The 20,912-nt window shown below is 40.1% G+C and overlaps 1 protein-coding gene across 1 annotated transcript in view; it reads left to right on the top strand.

Annotated features, from left to right (window-relative positions):
* Positions 1–20,912, top strand: part of GNA14 (G protein subunit alpha 14) — a 198,029-nt gene that overhangs the window by 69,520 nt on the left and 107,597 nt on the right. The window lies entirely within an intron of this gene.

The following is a 20,912-nucleotide window of genomic DNA, read 5'->3' as shown; positions in this document are numbered from 1 at the left end:
CTGCATGGAGGTGCCTTTAGAGGCCTAGAGGGAACAATGTCATATATTATAATGGGTACAGAGTGACACTTGTGAAGCTTGTTTAAATCTTTGTGTAAAAGCTCTGAAAAAATTCTGATCTAAGTTTGTATTTGTGAAAGCTTTGGGAGGGAAGACTAAACATTTGAGAATTATCATTCTGGCTGAGGCAGCTCTCTGGAGCAATACGAGTTGAGGCTCAGAGGAATTTGTGGAGTCATAGCCAAGAATCCCAAGAGACAGTATTTCTTCTGGTTCACGTGAAAGTGGTGAGAGCAACAGACTTTAAATCAGGCTCAAAGATAAGAGAAAGAACAAAGGCAGGCAGCACCGGACAAAACCCAGATATTCAGGTCCACCTGCTCAGACGCTCGGGGGACGGTTCCCATTTTCACTAACGGTACTTCCTAGGGGAGATACAACACGGGGTTGCTTTAGAATACAGAGGAAAACAAAGGTAGTGAGTGTCTGAATTCCGTTTTTTGTAGGCTTCTTCTGCCTTTCTGTAGAAGGCAGGCCCCAGTCTCCATCCCCACCCCTTTTATGGGAGGAGCAGCAAGCAGGGACACCTGGGTCCAAGGTCTCCTCATCTACGCTGAGTGGACAACCTCACCTGGTTTCTACCACTCCCTACACACACTTTCTAGACATGATTTTGCTGTAATTAGGTTTAGACATACTATCTGGGAACCCCATAAACCCCCTCCCCTGGAAGGCCTGGTTAGCTGTGTCACATGAGGTATCTGAGCAGCTGGGCACAGAGTCGAAGTCTATTACTTAAAACTGGAAATGCTTTAAAATAATGAGTTTTGAAAACATATCTACATTTCCTCATTTTTATTCAACATTTAAAAAAATAAAAACATCAAAGCCATGGTATAATGAACTCCCCTCCTCGTCTATCTAAATTCAATAATTTTAAACATTTTGTTATATTTATCTATCTACCTGTCGACATCTATCTATTCTGTTTTGCTGAACCATTTGAAAGTTAGTTGCAGACATCATGGCATGGCATCTCTACTGCTTCTTAATTAAGAACATTCTTCTACAAAAACAAAACACCATGACCACACCTGAGAGTATTAATAACACTTCCATATTATGAACTATACAATCTAGGTTGAAATACTCTTAATTTTATTAAGAATAATAAAAAAAAATTAGGTTCCTAACAGAAGCCTCAGAGACTGGGAAACTTAGATTTCAGAGGTTGAAGAATTATAAAGGAGGAATGATGTGGTGCCACGTGGAAACTATGAGACTTGGAGTCGGAGTCCTATGTTGCGGTTCTAAATCATTATAAGGCGTCAGGGAAGGCATTTAGCTTTCTGAGCTCATTGGCAAAATGAGGGGCTTGGGTAGAATAATCCCTAAGGTCCCTCTGATTCCCCCCTCAAATACGTGATTATTAATTGCTAATGTAAAAATATTGTGCAAATGATACCCTGGGTTTTTGGAGAACATGTCTTTTTCCCTCTTCATTCTTGATTAGGGATTGTCTAGTTGAGTGATGAAAATGAAAGGTAGCCTGCCTTTCTGTGGTGCCGTTTTCTCCTATGAAATAATTATCTGTTAACCACTGCACCTCTCGTGCCACTGGAGGAAGAACAGTTTTAAACTTGGCTGACTTCTTTGTACCATTTATTTGTATCATTTATTCCAGGGCTGCTCTTGTTTTTCCATCATATTTTTGGTCATTGAAAAGACGGTTTCATCCCCAGAAGGGCTCCCTAATGTGGGCCATTCATATTCCCTGCTAACCAATATTTTGTTCTTAATGAAACATTGTTTGAGTCATTATGGAGTGAGAGTGCGCAGCAGAATGCCTGTACTTGGCCCTGGTCCATGAAAACACTGGGAAGACCAAGGTGGTCTTCTCTGCCTTCCCTGTGATTTTACTGATACACATCGGACTCTGGTTATGTTCCCAGTGGGCCAGAATTATTATACTCTCGGCTATAAGTCTGGGAGTTGTGGCTGGTTCTCTCAGCTCACATAGTCCCACTGAGTCGGTTGCTTCTTTTTCTGCTTCTATCATCCTTTTTTTCTCTCTCCCTTCTCCTTTGTTTCTCATTCACTTCTTCATTCGTTCATTTCTTCAGTATATGCATGTATTGCATGCCTCCTCAGACACAGGGCAGGGGCTGTGGGGAAGGGGCATCCCTATCCCGTTGGTTTATTTCTACATTGGCTGTAACCCATGTCTAAATGAAGGGCTGTTAAAGGGTCATGGCCTTGAAGACCTTGCTTGATTCCCATAATGAAAAAGAAAAGAGACCTGTGGAATGTGTGTGTAGCATATTAGTTACTTAGGAGGCAATTTCCACGCAAGCTTCTGATTTGAGAAACCTGGGACTGGTTAGGAGCGAGAAGGTGGGGAACTCAGCGCACACGGTGGTGACCAGCCTGGGCTGCAAGAAGGCGGAAGGCTGGTTCTCTGGGATTTGCTGACACAAATGCAGACGCGTTGTGATGTTTTGGTGGTGGCCTGGAACAATCTAGTTTTATGATGAGTGCATTCTCTTCCTTTCTAAAACATTGATCCATTAGGTTAAGAAAATAAAAATAAAACCTTCCCCAGATGTAGTGCTCAGAATTGGATTGCTTTCATCAGTGTCACCTTTAAGCTCTGTCATGGCCCCTCCTTTTCCCTCATGATTACCCCCCTTCCCATTAACATCCATCTGGATGTAGCCACCATGGATTCTTTGAAGCCATTCTCCATATATTTCATAGCTATGTAGCTGTGATGTAGCACATTTTGTGTATACTTAAAAATGAATGTTGAAGTAAATGGTATGTAAGACTCATTTGGCAACCTCCTTTGAGTTATGTATTTATCTTTCACTTGGCACTGCTTTATAAGATCCATCTATGTGAGAGGGTGTGGAGAAAAGGGAACCCTCTTGCACTGTTGGTGGGAATGTGAATTGGTACAGCCACTATGGAGAACAGTATGGAGATTCCTTAAGAAACTAAAAATAGAACTACCATACGACCCAGCAATCCCACTACTGGGCATATATCCTGAGAAAACCATAATTCAAAAAGAGTCATGTACCAAAATGTTCATTGCAGCTCTATTTACAATAGCCAGGACATGGAAGCAACCTAAGTGTCCATCGACAGATGAATGGATAAAGAAGACGTGGCACATATATACAATGGAATATTACTCAGCCATAAAAAGAAACGAAATTGAGTTATTTGTAGTGAGGTGGATGGACCTAGAGACTGTCGTACAGAGTGAAGTAAGTCAGAAAGAGAAAAACAAATACCGTATGCTAACACATATATATGGAATCTAAAAAAAAAAAAAAAGGTTCTGAAGAACCTAGGGGCAGGACAGGAATAAAGACGCAGACATAGAGAATGGACTTGAGGACATGGGGAGGGGGAAGGGTAAGCTGGGACAAAGTGAGAGAGTGGCATGGACATATATACACTACCACATGTAAAATAGATAGCTAGTGGGAAGCAGCCACATAGCACAGGGAGATCAGCTCTGTGCTTTGTGACCACCTAGAGGGGTGGGATAGGGAGGGTGGGAGGGAGACGCAAGAGAGAGGAGATATGGGGATATATGTATATGTATAGCTGATTCACTTTGTTATAAAGCAGAAACTAACACACCATTGTAAATCAATTATATTCCAATAAAGATGTTAAAAAAAAGTTATTAAAAAAAATAAAACAGGGTTGCCTGCACTTAGAGACTTGAAAAAAAAAAAGAAAAGATCCATCTATGTGACTCTACACTAGATCCCATTAGAGTAGAATGAAAAGCACTCCTTTTCATTGCTATGAAACATTTCATCCAACAAATACACATTTCTTTGGACATGGGGGCAGTTTTCACTTCTTCACATTAACAGACAATAGTGCTGCATGTTGCCTTGTGCACGTGAAGATATGATACTTTTTTCTCCAACTCTTTTGTTTTGAAAATTTTCAAACCTGTAGGAAAGTTAAAAGAGCATACAATCATCACGTGCTTTTTTTTAAACCTAAAATATCCAATTATTTAATTTTACTATATTTGCTTTCTCATCTCCCACACCCCCCTGCCCCCAACACCAGTCCATTTAGGCTGCTATAACAGGATACCGCAGTCTGGGTGGCTTATGAACAACATAAACTTTTCACCGTTCTGGAGGCTGGGAAGTCCAAGGTCAAGGTGCCAGCAAATTCTGTGTCTGGTGAAGGCCTCCTTCCCGGTTCGTAGACTACATCTTTTCACTGTGTCCTCACGTGGCAGAAGGGGGAAATCTAACTCTCTGTAGTCTCTTTTATAAGGACACTAATCCTGTGAGGGTAGAACCCTTATGACCTAAGCACATCCTAAAGGCCCCACCTCCTAATACTGTTACCTTGGGTTCATAATTCCATCTTCCTAAAACTTTTTATCTTTTTGAGCAAAAAACTGTTCCAGGTGCCTTTTACAGCCTTCCAGGGAATTGAAATTTTTTCCATTAAGAGAATTGTGTAAAGACCGAAATAAATAGAAATCCGAAGGTCAGTGTGTCTGGTGAATACAGAGGATGAATCAGAACTTCCCAGCCAAGCCGTAACAGTTTTTTTGCCTGGTAGAAACATGTGGTCTTGCGTTATCCTGATGGAAAATTATGCGTTTTCTCTTGACTAATTCTGGACACTTTTCGTCGAGTGCTACATTCATTTGGTTTAATTGGGAGCAGTACTTGTTGGAATTAATTGTTGGGTTTTCCGGAAGGAGCTCGTAATAGAGAACTCCCTTCCAATCCCGCCATATACACAGCATCACCTTCTTTGGATGAAGACCGGCCTTTGGTATGGCTGGTGTTGGTTCATTCCGCTTGTCCCACGATCTCTTCTGTTCCACATTACTGTAAAATATCCACTTTTCATCGCCCGTCACAATTTGTTTTAAAAACAGAACGTTTTCATTACGTTTAAATAGAGAATTGCATGCAGAAGCACGGTCAAGAGGTTTTTTTCGCTTAACTTATGTGGAACCCAAACATCAAAGCGATTAACATAACCAAGTGGTGCAAATGATTTTCAGTGTTTGATTTGGATATTTTGAGCATGTTGGCTATCTCACGCGTGGTGTAACATTGATTGTTCTCAATTTATGTCTGGATTTGATCACTGTCAACTTCACCTGACCGTGGAGCATCGTCCAGCAAGAAATTTCCAGCATGAAACTTTGCAAACTACTTTTGACACGTTTGATCAGTCACGATACCTTCTCCATACACTGCACTAATCTTTTTTTGCATTTCAGTTGCATTTTTACCTTTCTTGAGCTAATAAAGCATAATATGCTGAAAATGTTGCTTTGTTTCCTTCCATTTTCAGTATTAAAATGGCTACAAACATTCACCAATTTTGATAAGTTCTTTTAAAATGCACGCTGATATGACAGCTGTCACAATACAGTCTAACAAAATTCTTTCCAATGAAGTTAAAGACAACGAAGTGCTAGTAGTACCATCTTACGGGAAAAACCGAACAAACTTTTTGGCCAACCCAGTATACACACACATGTATGTATATGTGTTTAAGTTTTTTTTTTAACTGAATCTTTGAAGTTTTAGACTTCACTCCTAAATATTCCGCCACAGATCTTCTAATAACAAGGTCATTCTCTTATTAACCACAATACAGTGATCATGCCTAAGAAATTAAATAATTGCAGAGTATCATATAGTACCAATCTAGAATATGTATACTTTTATTTTAAAAAATACTGCTGGGACTTCCCTGGTGGAGCAGGGGTTAAGAATCCGCCTTCCAATGCAGGGGACATAGGTTCGATCCCTGGTCTGGGAAGATCTCACATGCCATGGAGCAACTAAGCCTATGTGCCACGACTACTGAGCCTGCGCTCCAGAGCCCATGAGCCACAACTACTGAACCCGCATGCCACAACTACTGAAGCCTACGCACCTAGAGCCTGTGCTGCACAACAAGAGAAGCCACCACAATAAGAAGCCCACATGCCACAATGAAGAGTAGCCCCTGCTTGCCGCAACTAAGAGAAAGCCCGCAGGCAGCAACGAAGACCCAACACAGCCAAAAATAAATAAATAAATAAGTTAAAAAAAAATACTGCCAAAGTCTCTCCAAAGCATCTGTACTAATTTATTGTTACCAACAGCCATGCATGAAAATTTCAACTTCCCCAGACATTCATCAACATTTTATTATCTCACTTTAATTTTTGCTAGTTAGTTGGATTAAAAAAGGTATCAACTTTTACATTTGCATTTTAAAAAAGAAAAATCAGCCACAAAAACATGTAATTTAGCTGTAAGATTTTATCTTTGTCAAAGTCGAAATGAGATCCCAATTTGGCTTCCAGCACAGGGTAATAAGCTCCATGTCTGTGAACAATTTAGAGCAGGATTCTTCCATTTTTTTCTGAAAATTTAGGAAAAAAATATAATGCAGCTCAGTTCTTCATTTTATAAACATAGACCTTTCAGCCAGAAGTCTTGTCAGAGAACGTTTCACCACAGTTATCTTGGGGGTCTGAAGTTTTTTCAGTGATGCATTAATAGTATCAGTTTAAAATTCATATAAATCGTTAACTTTAATATTAGAATAGCCTACAGGATATGAAGCCCTCACGTTGAGAACAGAGAGGAAACAGAACAGACTGGGTCCCTGCTCTTCATGACAGTAAAACTGATACTAAAACTTAAAATTTTTTTTAGCAAAAACTCTTAGGTTTAACGTTTGACAACTGATAGACATGGATGCTCATAACCAAACGTGGATAGAATTTTGTTTACTTTTATGAATAAGTAATAAAGACAAACAGTATATCTGTACTACCCAGTGATTCACATTTGGTGACGATAATTCTGACTTACAAGTATATGTATGTGTGTGTGTGTATGCAAGCATAAGAATAATCCAGATCACTTTCACCTTAAAGTAACACTGACACTCATTGAGTGTTTTGCTGTGGGCTAAGCACTGGTTTAAGTGCACGTACTATTGTCATTCCCATTTTCCACAGTCAGTCATTGAGGTTCAAGGTTAGGCAGCAGGTGAGTGGCCGACCTAGAATTTGAGCACTGGGGAGCCCTCTTCACCTTTCCTGTACTCCCTCCAGTTTTATGCGTTCCTTTTTCATTCACTGTACTAGAAACATCATTTCATGTCAGTAAGTATCTATCTACATTGATTTTCTTAGCTATATAATATTTCCATTGTATAGTCACCATAACTCATTGATTTCGTCACCTACCACTGCACATTTAATTGTGGGTTTTTTTGCTATTGTGTTTAATGCTGTGATCACTGTCCATTATATTTATATTTGGCTACTTGTCCAACAATTTCTTCTGAAATCCTAGAATTGGAATTTCTGGATGACATGACACATTTTGAAGTTGATCCAAGCTGTCGTGTTGCTTTGTATTGCTGCACAGGTGCTGCAGGAATAAATTGGAGTAGGGGGTCTGTTTTCTTATATTCCCACTAACACTGGAGTTTTTTCAAATTTGCCCCTCTAATAGACAAAATACGGCACCTCATGGTTTTCATTTGTACTCTTTCATTATAGTGAGGCGAAACATTTTTCATATGCCTACTTGTATTTTCTTTTTATGAGTTGCCTTTTTGTACTTTCCATGTTTTCTCTTCTATTGATGTTGTCTTTTAAAAATTGATTTGCAATAGCTCTTTCAATGAAGAATATAAATTCTTTATTATGTTAGAACAGTTTTTGCCTAGCAAAGCCTTTGTTTTTTCATGTTTTTTTAATGGTGTATTTTACATTTTGTTTATAATTTTTAAATCTGAATTTCCCCTATGCAATATTGGACAAATTTTCACCTTTACTTTCTTGACATATATTGATTATTTAAATTTTTTGTATATAAATCTTGCATTCGTCTGGGATTGATTTTGATGTGCCATACAGATCTGATTTTTTCCCTTATGGTTAAGATCTAGTCCCAACACTGTTTATTGAAATGCCGTTTATGAAAATGGTAGGAGCAGTGCCTGGGACACACAGTTCTTCCATAGACAGTCCTAGCCTCCCCCTCTCCCTGTCTCTGTCTCTTGCATAGTCTTAGAGGTACAAAGTAAGGAGCTTTGCCATATCCAAGAGTTAGGTTGGAGGAAGGGAAATAAGAGCAAGACTACTAATTGGGATTTTACCATTTCATCAATGATGAATATTTATGAAGCTCCTCTGAGTGATGTATGAGGATTGTTAGCTTCCATAAAGCTAGTTTGGAATCTTGATAGGACTTTTCTCTTGGGACGTGTTTTTCCAGAAGGTCACATCATCACTAAGTAAATGGGAATTGGTCCTCATCTGGATTTTCATAATGATACAGCAGACAGCAACCTTTATGTATGGTTGAGTTACTTTTGCTTTTCTCCTGTTAGCCTGCATTACAGTATTTCATTTTCATGGTCTGGCAAAGTTTTCATTGCTTGATGCTAGGTGGAAAATAAATTAGACTCTCATTGTTATAGGCATGGTAGTGTTAACCAGACTAATTTTATTTGGTTACAAGCACCCAAAATGTCTGAGGCATTAAAAAAAAAAAAAAAACTAAGGTAAAATAATAATGGTTTTTAAATTAGTTTCTCTGATATATCAAGGCTAAGTAGGGCTACAGTGGTAGATCATTGTGGAAGAGATTGCTCCTGCCCACTTGCTGGGTGAATTGGGTCTTCATTTGTTTCCTTTATTGTATCAGAGAGTAATCATCCTTTGTGAGGTGATCTTGGAATTCTTAAAGGAGCAGAAAGTAATTATTATAACTAATATGTCATAACAAAAAAGATAACCTAATTTACCAATTAATGTAACTTGTATCATACCTCAGAGTATAAGACTAAGAACAGTGTCAGTTTTCAACACTAGTTAGGAAGGTTCATCAACAAATTCTGTTTTGTGCCAAAACCCAAGGTTTTACGAATCTAAAAATGCTCAGAGCATCTTTTCTCATATTATTTTCATTTCTAAATCTTTTTTCTCAGATTTGCTCATCTCTCAGTCTCTCAAAGCCTCCACAGTTCCTTCATTTTCTACCACTAACTCCCCATAAAAATAAACCAAAAAAAGCAAACACATAAATAAATAATCCCCTAGAATCTGGATATTATAGATTCTTTCTGTTTTATATTAGAGCTTTTTGGGAATAGCTGAATGCTTCAGTTTCTTTGTATTAAGGCTGTATTGCAAATATTGTCATTCTAAAGTCACTGTGCATATTTTCTACCATATATGCCAAGAAGATGAAAATGATTGTCTTTTAAGAAAAACAAAGAAAATGCCACCAACCCCCCCCTTTTTTTTTTTTTTTTTACTCTTTCTTGTTTCCTAAAGATGCTGCTTGGATCTGATAGGAGAATAATCCTTTTCATGCATTTTTTTTTTTTACTATATTTCCTCCTGTGGGGCTGGAATCGACCAGGCTTTAGGAGCAGGGGAGGGTCCCATGATAGAGAGCTGCAGCTTCAGTTTGGAAACAGCTTCAGAATCTGATAGCCTGATGATTTGGGGTCACTTGGAAGGGTGAATGGGTGAGCATGAGTATATGTCTGAGGAGATCCCAATTGAACTAATCTCTTGACTAGTCTTATGTCTGCCACAGTTGTACTTCATGGAGGAAGAGGGCAGGCTGAGGTGGACAGAAGGTGAGTTTATGCCAGCTGGTGGTTGACCAGATGTCACAATCAGGATAAAGAAAGTTAAAGACCCTGCTTATCTGCAGGACAGAATTTGGATTGTAAAAGCTTAGTAGATGAATGAAAATTGTATCCTCCAGAAACCCAAGAAGATTCAGAATTTGAAAAAGAATGAGGAGGGAGAGGAGGAAAAGCATAGCTAGAGGATGTACATCAAACTGTGCAAAAACATGAGCCAAGGACTCTTGATTTGGGTGATTGCTGATTTGCAGGCACAGAAGTTCTGCATAAAGTATAATGAAAAGTCTTAGCTAATCTGCCAGAGGTTGAAATTTTTCCTCTTCATTCCATCATGGAAAAACATTCATCCATATATGTTCAAATGGGGGTAGGGGCAGGGGAAAACTAAGCAGACTGCTTGGAATATTCACTGCTTCCATCAGGAAAATCAGAACTGAGTTTTCAATTTCATAGAGGATTTAAAGCAGGAATTAGGCCCACAATATAAGAGAAAGTCTCACGTCTGATCTTGAGACCTAATGTAACTAAATTTTCAGTGTATGAGAGTGAATATGGAAGTGACCATTCTATTTATTTATTTATTTATTAAATATTTATTTACTTATTTATTTTTGGCTGCATCGGGTCTTGGTTGCGGCATGTGGGATCTTTCATTGTGGTTCGCGGGCTCTTTGTTGTGGCGCGTGGGCTTCTCTCTGCTTGTGGCGCACAAGCTTCTCTCTATTTGTGGCGCGCGAGCTCAGTAGTTGTAGTGGGTGGGCTCCAGAGCGCGTGGGCTCTGTAGTTGCAGCATGTGGGCTCTCTAGTTGTGGCGTGTGGGCTTAGTTGCCCCGCAGCATGTGGGATCTTAGTTCCCCGACCAGGGATCGAACCTGCGTCCCTTGCATTGGAAGGTGGATTCTTAACCACTGGACCACCAGGGAAGTCTTGGAAGTGACCATTTTAACACGCACACTATAGCCTATAACTAATCTTGTTTCTTCTGTGGACAACCTGACTCTGGTAAAAGTCCTGCCAAGGCCAGCTCATTTCCGTCTCCCATTAGATTCCGTTTGGATTTCAAAGTGTAGATAATGGGTTAGATTATAGGAGAATATATAAAGTGTGATGTAATGGCTACTTCGAAGATACTTTAAATGCACTTTTAATTAGTATTGTCAAATTGATTTCACACTGTAGTGCCTAATGAATGCATTTTATGATAATGCACGTGTCTGGATGATGATGGTTATTTCAGGGTGGATATTGATTTAAATGTGATCCCATGACATCACTCCCAGTTATCCTGGGTGATATGGCTGGTCCAGAAGCACTGGCTAACTCAGAAGAATCTTAACATACTTAGGAAATAGCATGAACCATTCTTACCTGCTTTTGAAGTTTTCTTCAGTTCTTAAAAACCCTGGGTGAAAACAAGTACTCTCTCTTTTAGTCTGTCATCCTTTCAGCAAATAACTAAAAGTCAGGTGTTTCTGTACTGGGTAGATATCACTATATACCAAAATATATCCAGGCTGGGAGAGTAAATCCTGGGTAAAAGTGAGAAATAAGAGTATTTGCCATGGATATTTACCTCTTCGACCCCATGTGTGTGTCAAGCCAGGGAGGCACTTAACATTTGTAGGGCCTGAGCAGGAGTACAAATGGAAGCCCCTGGCTGGTGTCCCTTGGTCACTACCACCTCCCATGCACACTGTAAAGGGCTCTGCATGCACTCAGGCCAGCACATCCAAGCTTTGTCCACAACGCCTCACACACATCTGTCTCTTGGCTACCTTTCAGGCCTAGGGATGTGCACACCTGTGTCATGCTCACCCTCAAGTGGATGGATTGGGGAAGGGCCCATGTAGGCCCTGAAAGCGGGTGGGGGGCCACTTTCCAGGATCTCAAGTACCTTGAGCACGGCCTTGCAGCTGGGGAGAGGACACGGACTAAAAGCAAGTATGTGTCCTTGGCCCTGGGGCCTCATGGCACCGCTGGATGGGGAGAGGTGAAAGAGGGCCAGAGCAAGGCCCTCTAAAGTTTGGAAGCTCTTTCGTCAACTCTAAAGGTGGCACTGTGTCAAGCCCTGGAATATGAGAATAATTGCAGGATGTTGTTTTGCTGGCCCTTTTGTTTTTAGCCAACACACGCTGGAATGTCTGTTCTGTGCAGATTGGGAGGCTGGGTGTTGTGGGAGGATACAAAATACAAAGCTGTTTTTAATCGAGTTTTGGGGAGATAAAAGCTGAACTGAGAATAATTACAAAACAACTGGTTAACGAGGGAAAAAGCTAGCCCCTAACTGTTAAGGAAGGGAATTTGGGGTGAAATGGAGTAAAGTCATGTGACTGGTTTTGTGCCCGACCTGGGTTCTTGGACTGTTTAATCGATAGAAGTTGAGAAGAGGCCACAAGAGGAATTCAGGCAAGGCTTTATTGGGGCTCCTGCTGCCGCTTGAGGGAGTGAAAACAAGTAACAGGTTCCCTTTCTCGCTCCTGGAGACGGGGCGAACTGGTTCCTTAAATGGGGTGAGTGTAGGGGTGTGTCCAGGGGTCGGGCAGGAGGGGTGGCTTAGGTGATCTGCCCACCCCCTGGGGGGTGCTGTGTGCGGGGATCTCGCGCAGTACCTTGCTTTTGCTCCCGGATCTCGCGCAGTACCTTGCTTTTGCTCCCGGCACCTCAGAAGTGGCAGCTGGGTTTTGGCTTTTTTGTATCTTATTGTTCATAGTTTGTCCCAACTGCGCATTCATGTTTATTTTTAGTTCCTTACAGTTTCTTTGTATTCTGTTACTAGAGGAGACGTTTGTTGAGGTGGCAGCACTCCAGTAAAGGGTCCCAGGTCCCAGCCCGTCTCAGTTTCAGGGTCATAGGGTTTAGGGATCATGGAGATCACGGCTGGCAACCTTGTGCTTCCGGGTCTCCCGCGGGTACCATAAATGTGTGACTGGACCAGATACAAAGCAGTGGGACCTAGGGAGAGACTGTGGGCACATTTGTGTTTAACTAGTGCGTGTGTGCCCCAGCAAAAGACGTTCAAATTAAAAATAAAAAGCTGAACAATGTGCTGACCAAACAAAATGGGAATGCAATCCCTGACTCTCAACTTCTGGGGTTGTTGCTGATGACATGAAAGTGATGTTGCCACACTGATGCCGAAACTTAATTGCTCACCCACAGTTACACCTAATAAAGTAACTTGAGTTATGGAAGGTGCTTCACATACAAAATAAGCGGGAGGGGAAAAGCTGTAAAGAGAAAATTCTTTAGGATCCTGCAAACAGTCCAAATGATGGATAAGACAAGTGGAAAGAAAGAAGAGCCCTTTCCCCTTTCATACTAGAAGTATTAAAAGTTTGCTCTGTTTGGAAAACATAGAGGAATCCCCTGTTAGTCTTTTCATTTCTGTAAAATCCTACCAGTAATTATTATATCAGGTTTCTCTGAGTGTGAGCCTGTGATCACCTTTCCCAAACAGGCACTGCACTGGGTTAACCAGGGTGCTCCCCCAATTCATGATGAATTTGGAACCTATGAATGTGAGCTTATTTGGAAGTAGCGTCTTTACAGATGTAATCAAGCCAAGATGTGGTCCTACTGGGTTAGGGTGGGCCCCAAATCCATTCTGACTGGTGTCCTTATAAGGTGAGTTAAATTTGGACACACACACACGTACACACACACACAGAAGAATGATGGCCATGTGAATACAAAGGCACAGACTGGAGTTATGCTGCTCCAGACCAAGTAGCATCAAGGACTGTCAGCCACCACCAGAAGCTAGGAGAGAAAAGCAAGGAACAGATTCTGTTTCAGAGCCTCTGGTGAGAGAATAAATGTCTATTGTTTTAAGCCACCCAGTTTGTGGCACTTTGTTGCAGCAACTTAGGAAACAAATACACGCACCACTTCTAATTTCCTCTTTGTTATTAGAAATGTCACCAAGTTCCTGGTCTCAAAGGTTATCATTCCTGCTTCTAACCTTCTCTCACAAATGCATTCAGTCTTCCAAACCATTACATTTCCTTCTTCCTCTCTACTTCCACAGTTGTCACTCATCATAATAATTAATATTTGAATTCTGCTTTCTAGAATTAAAGCAATTTTAATTCTCACAACAAATGATGATAGGAATGGTATTGTTACTGAACGTAAGATCTTGTGCCCGACGCATAGTAAGCCCAAACAAACCAAAACGTCGCAGTTTGGAGCCGAGAAAGGTTTATTGCAGGCCATGCAAGGAGACGGGTGGCTCGTTCCCAAAAAGCCCCAAACTCCTCGAAGGCTTTTAGCAAAGCGTTTTTATTTTATTTTACTTTTTTAAAGAATTTTTTTTCTGATGTGGCCATTTTTAAAGTCTTTATTGAATTTGCCTCAACACTGCCTCTGCTCTATGCGTTGTTCCCTTGGCCACGAGGCACGTGGGATCTTAGCTCCCTGACCAGGGGTCGAACGCTCACCCCCTGCATTGGAAGGTGAAGTCCTCAACCATTGGACCGCCAGGGAAGTCCCAGCAAAGCGTTTTTAAAGACAAGGTGAGGGAGGGATATGGTTTGTCGTTGCAAATTTCTTAGTGTTGGAATCCTTTGTTCTCACATCTGTCCACGTAGGTCAGGTCATGATGTTCCTGTAAACCTCCAACAAGACAAATGTTATTCTCTGTTCTGCAACTTTTTATCTCCATATGAATGGACTCTTAAAGGTCAGAGCCCTGAGACTAGGCTATCCTGTATATTTCATGCTATAGGCAACATTCTTTTACAAAAGGTGCAGAGCCAGCATGACTAAGCACAGGAAAAGGAACAGATCTAATATGGTATCAGATTTGTTCTTGCCTATTACAGTATTATTCTGCCCACTTAATTGATGAGGAAACTGAGGTTCAGAGAGTTTAAGTAATTTGTCTAAGGTCAAACAGCTTTCTAGCATATTACAAATTTCGGATTCCAACAAGGATAGTCCCTTTACTCCAAGAAACAATACTCAACCCCAAATGGAGTGCTTGGCTTTAATTATTTTTCTTTACTGCTTTCTCCATCATTCCAAAGAAAAGACTATAAGGACTTATCTGTATCATTGGGGTAAAATAAAAATAATCCTCAAATCATTCTCCTTTGCTTACCCACACCTTGGAGGACTATCCCTTAGTTATTATCCCAGCAAAGGCATCCCAGTGTTGATGGAACGAAAAAGAGAGAGCTCATTTGCCTCTTTTTTTCCTTGTAACAACAGAATTTCTTTTATATGTTTAATTACAGCCTTAGAAGAGACATCAAATTGGCTTTTAGCGGAAAGTTTTTTTTTCCCCCCGTAGGTGGGTCACTGGAGATATAATTAATACAAATAATAGCTATCATATACAGATTTCTTTTAGTTGAAATGACCTCTTTTGCGTACATTTTCCCACTGTCTGTAACAAAGCAGCTACTTGGGTTATGCTGTTCAGCTGGTTTTACAGCAAAGTCAAAGAGTACATCCTTCCCATGTGAGAAACATGTTAGCAGCTCCCGCAGTTGTCTTAGTGAAAAACTGTTTTTTGTTGTTGTTAAGGTGGAGGTTTATGAAAAGAAAAAGCTGGTTGGTTATTGATTTTCTTATCTTAAGCTGTATGTTTTAGCAGTAAATTAGTGTTGTAATGCCAGAGGAGACTGTAAAGTCTCTGACAACGCCAATATGGCAGAGTTATACTGAGAGTGACCATATACTTTATTATCCAAACCAGGACACTTTTGAGAATGAGAAAGGATACTATTAATAATTACCTCAGGACAACCGGTATAAACTAGGACTGGTCCTGGACAATCAGAAGATGTGGTCATCCTCAAACTATTATATATAGAATGGATAAACAGCAAGGTCCTACTGTATAGCACAGGGAACTATATTCAATATTCTGTGATAAACCATAATGGAAAAGAATATTGAAGAAAAGAATGTATATATATATATATATTTGTATAACTGAATAACTTTGCTGTACAGCAGAAATTAACACAACATTGTAAACCAACTATATTTCAAGAAAAAAAAAAAGACAGCGATACGGTCATCCTGGTCATTTTAACCCACCCTGGAGAGAGGGGTCCAGCCTGTTTTTGCAAACATCTTCCCCCAAAGAGATCTTGATGAGTGGAACTAGAGGTTAGTATTACTCATGAATCATTAGGTTGTCACTTGGAAATTATATATGCATATATATATATTTAAGTAATTTTTTTTGGATATCAGTAAGAGACATATTGAAAAACTCTTGACCAAATGTTTTTGTCTTAGCCATCCTGGAGTTCATGGTTCTGGGAAGACTGAGGCTCAAACGGATCTTGGGCTGGAGGAAAGGAAATGACAGAGTTGGCCTTCCCCACTGAGGTGGAGACTCATTCCTTAGAATCAGAGCCCAGCCCAGGCACTCAATATATGCTGAATAAATAATGGCTGGAATGACTCCAAGCACGTCCTGAATTAGACTGTGATGTTACTTGATTCACAGCTGTACACCAAAAAAGAAACTTCTTTCTTTCAGAGGGTGAGGCCATAATGAAGACCATTTGATGAGAACTCAAGTTTCTGAGTTGGCACAAAATTGTTTGTTGTTTTGGGGACTGAGAGAAGAATTAAAGCAGGAGAACATATTTCATTTACATTGGGAAAGGCCCCTGGGAATTAAATGGTAGGAAAGAGTCCAAGGTTTTTTGGTGATTAGTTGAGGAATGCTACAGAAAGTGGTATTAGGAAATTCTTCAAATATTCAGACAGTTAGTGAGCACCTACTCTAGGGCAGGTGTTGTCCAGGGTGCTGGGATTCAAAGGTAGAGAAGAGAGTTCCTAATCTAAGGAAAATCACAGACTAATGGGAAGACATAAATATCATGACAAGGCCGTAATAATGGTATATAAAGATATAGTAGGACCAAGAAGAAGAGAATGAGTCTTTTTACCAGGGAATGCGGGGGCATTCATGGTAAAAGCGATGGTGGAACAGTCGATAAGATGGATGAGTTGGCCTGGGAGCCAGCTGGGCTCCTGAGATAGAGAAAGGAAGGCAAAAATGACGGGACCTGAGTTTTACCTGGTTGATACAACATTGCCAATATCTTGGTATTACTTAACCCATGTGTTCTTAAACTGGACCTTTAAGGGTAAATTCACATATTTTGATTACAGTGGTGCTGAAAGACACCATACACCTTTTTGGATATCTACAGTAGTCCCCCTTTATCCATGGGGGATACATTCCAAGACCTCCAGTGGAGGGACTTCCCTGGTGGTCCAGTGGTTAAGACCCCGCACTCCCAATGTAGGGGGCCTGGGTTCAATCCCTGGCCCAGGAACTAGATCCCACATGCTGCAACTAAGAGTCTGCATGCCGCAACTAAAGATCCCACACGTGGCAATGAAGATCCCACGTGCCGCAACTAAGACCCAGTGCAGCCTAATAAATGCATAAATAGATAAATATAAAAGACCTCCAGTGGTTACCTGAAACCACACATAGTACTGAATTCTCTCTCTCTCTCTCTCTCTTTCTCTCTCTCTCTCTATATATATGTATATATGCACTATGTTTTTTTCTATACATACGTACCTATGATAAAGTTTAACTTATAAATTAGGCACAGTAAGAGATTAACAACATAACTAATAATAAAATAGAACAATTCAAATAATATACTATAATAAAAGTTATGTGAATGTGGTCCCTCTCTCAAAATATTGTATAAATTTAATGCCTTTTCTATCTTAACTAAGTACTTTTCACACAGTGTGGCCATAACTTGTTGCAGTTTGAGATGCAACAGCAAAACTAGCGTGGATTTCTTTTTCCTTCTTCACAACTTCACAGATAGAAGATTCATTCTTTCCATAGATCTTAGCCACCTCAGCATATGTTTTTCTTTTCTTTTCTTATTAAGTTGAGAATTTTTACCTTTTCTCTTAAAGAAAGCACTTTATGACTTCTCGTAGGCATATCCAAATTGTCAGCGTCACTACTCCTGCGCCTTGGGGCCATTATTAAGTAAAAAAAGGATGACTTGAACACAAGCACTGCGATAACTGCACAGTCAATCTGATAACCACATAGCTACTAAGTGACTAATGGGTGGGATATGCTGGATAAAGGGATGACTCACGTCCCAGGCAGGACAGAGTGAGATGGTGCAAGCTTTCATTATGCTACTCAGGAGGGTGTGCAATTTAAAACTTAAGGATTATTTATTTATGGAATTTTCCATTTAATATTTCCAGACCACGGTTGACCACAGGTAACTGAAACTGCAGAAATTCAAACCATGGATGGGGACGGAGGGGTTTACTGTACTTAAATCTGAATAAAACTAATTTCATATTCTGCCAGCATGGTGAGAAGGACTTCAAGAGAACAATGTTTTTGAAAAACCATCCAAAGTGGATGATAGTGCATGGTACTTTGAAAGTCCCACGGTTTTGGAATTCTCTGTGCTTTCATTCTTAACCTGAACCTGCATTTAATTGCACTAGTGTCTACTTTTGTTTAACTACAATTTAACTTAGTTTCATTTAAATTTATCTTTGGAGTGGAGGAGGATGGATAGAAGGGTGGGTCAGATACTCCCCATGTTTCAGCAAGATGCTTTAGTATTTCGAAATAGATATCTTGTCTCCTTGCCTGCCCTTATTGAGGTTTGAAGATTTTAAGTCCATCCTATCTTTTTAGAGCTTCATCTTTTCCTTTAAGTAATTTTTGTCTTTGCTCTATCCTTCTTCCTATTCTTTTTCAGCATGAGCAAAAATTCAGCTTTTAGACAATCATAACTTGTGAAGGAACAAGTTCTGAATTTAGACTCCTCCCTGTGTTGACCATTCTGGGGTTATATGATTCCTCATATCCTTTCAAAGGTTGAGAGGCTAAAGTCTTGCCCTGGTGGTATGATTTCTTGGTAAACGTTTCTGTAAGAATGAGGGAAATGTCAATTTTCAGGAAGAGCAGTGAACTGTGGAAGATTCTAAAATCATTTATGAAAATGCTTACAATTTGTCTTTTTAAAAAATAAAACAATTATGAGTTAGAGTCATAGAGCAGAAAGTGATCTCTTGACCCTCCTTATAAGTGAAATGAGTTTTACTTCTAATGGGATTGCTAATGTTTTAGTTGTAAACCACAGAGATTATTTGAATAGGTTCCTCCCTATCCTTTGTGTGGTTTATTCATTTTTAGGGGAAAGTAATTGATGTCCTCAGCATTTTCCAAAATAGAGTTTTGTCACTAACAGGCATTTGTTTCTTAAGATTCTGTATATTTTGTTACTTTTCCGGAAACTTATACAGACGAGCTATTGACACAGAACAAGCAAAACTGTGTAACTCTTCGTGGAAGGGTCAGTTGGAATGTCTGGCTAACAAAGATCTCTGGATCATGTTGACTGCATACAAGAGATGCATGTCAATTAATGACAACCGTTTCCTGACATAAAGCAGTTAATTCTAAGCTGAATATTTGTATTGAATTTTTTACGAATACCACATTTCTAACAAATTATAGGAATTTGGTTGTGTAGGTAAATAGCTCAAATTAATTTAGAGTAAAAAGTAGCCTTGCTGTCTCCTTGCATTTGAACTTTTAAATGCACTTGTGGCAAATATGAGAAGTACATTATGTTTGATACTTCAAATTAGAAAAACATTTATTCAAAAAATCTTTGTGATTGCAAATTGTTAGCATGATCTTTTGGCTTTGCCTGATATAAGAACTGCTCAGAAATCAAGTTTGGACTTGAAAATACCATCTTGATCAAAATGAGGCCCAAAGACAGAAAGTGGCAGGAAATACTTGGCATTGCTGCTTTCCTTGGTGAGTCAATACAAATGATTTTGTAGATTAATGAAACAAAAAGACTATAAAATATACAGCATCTTGAATTCTGCTCCATTGTTTTAGTGTTGGCTTCTTTTTAAAAAAAAAAAAATCTCAAACTATCTATTGAGCCTCATCACTTAAGTTCTTTCAGCTTTTCCTTTTTGTTTCAAAAGACTTGTACTTACCTCTTTTGTTGAGAAAGCAGCCATGAACTCTGTGTCCAGTTGTTTCCAGTTCTATGATGCCTAGGACATTGCCACTTCTCCTTTTATGGTGAAAAATAGCACCTTTTCTGTTTGCAAGAGCAGAGGCTGGGGAAGATGACATGATTGTGATGGTGATATGGGGATTGGGGAGGACTGATTTGAATAAGTGAATCTTTATGGCACCTTCAAAATGTTTCCCCTCTGGAAATTGAAAAACAGAGCTACCACAGAGATATTTTATTCATGCAGAAATGAAATTGGAACTTGGTATAAAATCCCATTGGCTAAACTGAACATAATGTAAAAATTTGAGCATTCCAGTCCCAGGTAGATTACATTAGTAGAGGTTCCTCTTGGGAGAGCCTGGAGAAGTGCTTCCCAACCAGTCCATGGACTGGGTGCATCAAAACCCTTGGAGCTCTGGTTAAAATGCATAATGCCAGGCTCCTGCAAGTGTGAGTCAGAGTTGAACTGAGGAGGAGCCCAGGAACCTGCATTTTTATTGAGTATCCCTCCCTCCATTGGATTGCACTTGGGTAGATGTCTTAGTTCACCTAGGCTGCTATGAAATACCACAGACTGGGTAGCTCATACACAACAGAGGTGTATTTCTCACAGTCTGGAGGCTGGAAGTTGAAGTTCTGGGTGTCATTAAGGTTGAGTTCTGATGAGAGCTGGTCTCCAGACTGCAGACATCTCCCGGTGGCCTCATATGGTAGAAGGGGCAAGGGAGCTCTCTGGGTTCTCTTTATAAGGGTATTAATGTCATTCATGAGGGCTCCACTCTCATGACCTAATCACCTTCCAAAGGCCCTCCTAATGCCATCTCTTTGGGCATAAGATTCTCAGCCTTATGGGGTGGGGGTGGGGGACACAAACATTCTCACCGTAGCAGTAAGGGATCATTTGGAATTTTCCCCAATGTTAGCCAGATTCTCTCATGAATCAGTATCTTTAGAATAACAAGTACCAGGATTGCAGCACTCACAGGTGCAGAAACTCCCGCCACCTGGGGTGGCTGCTGCCCAAGGTCAGCTGTGAGTTATAGGGAACCAAGCAGAGTGCCCCCAAATCCAGGCACTCTCCTCCAGGCCACCCTCTCTGCTACTAAGAACCTCTCCTGCGTAAAGATTCCAAAAGGCATTTTCCTAACTCCTGTACCCAACTACCAGGAAACTCTGATACAGAACCTGAGCCTCCCTGTGTGG

The sequence above is a fragment of the Delphinapterus leucas genome, chromosome 6 (assembly GCF_059928025.1).
Source record: "Delphinapterus leucas isolate spDelLeu-1000000601 "Yukka" chromosome 6, BTC_Dleu_Yukka2, whole genome shotgun sequence".
Lineage (NCBI taxonomy): Eukaryota > Metazoa > Chordata > Mammalia > Artiodactyla > Monodontidae > Delphinapterus > Delphinapterus leucas.
Note: the sequence above shows the minus strand (reverse complement) of the source record. Positions and strands in the feature narration are given on the sequence as shown.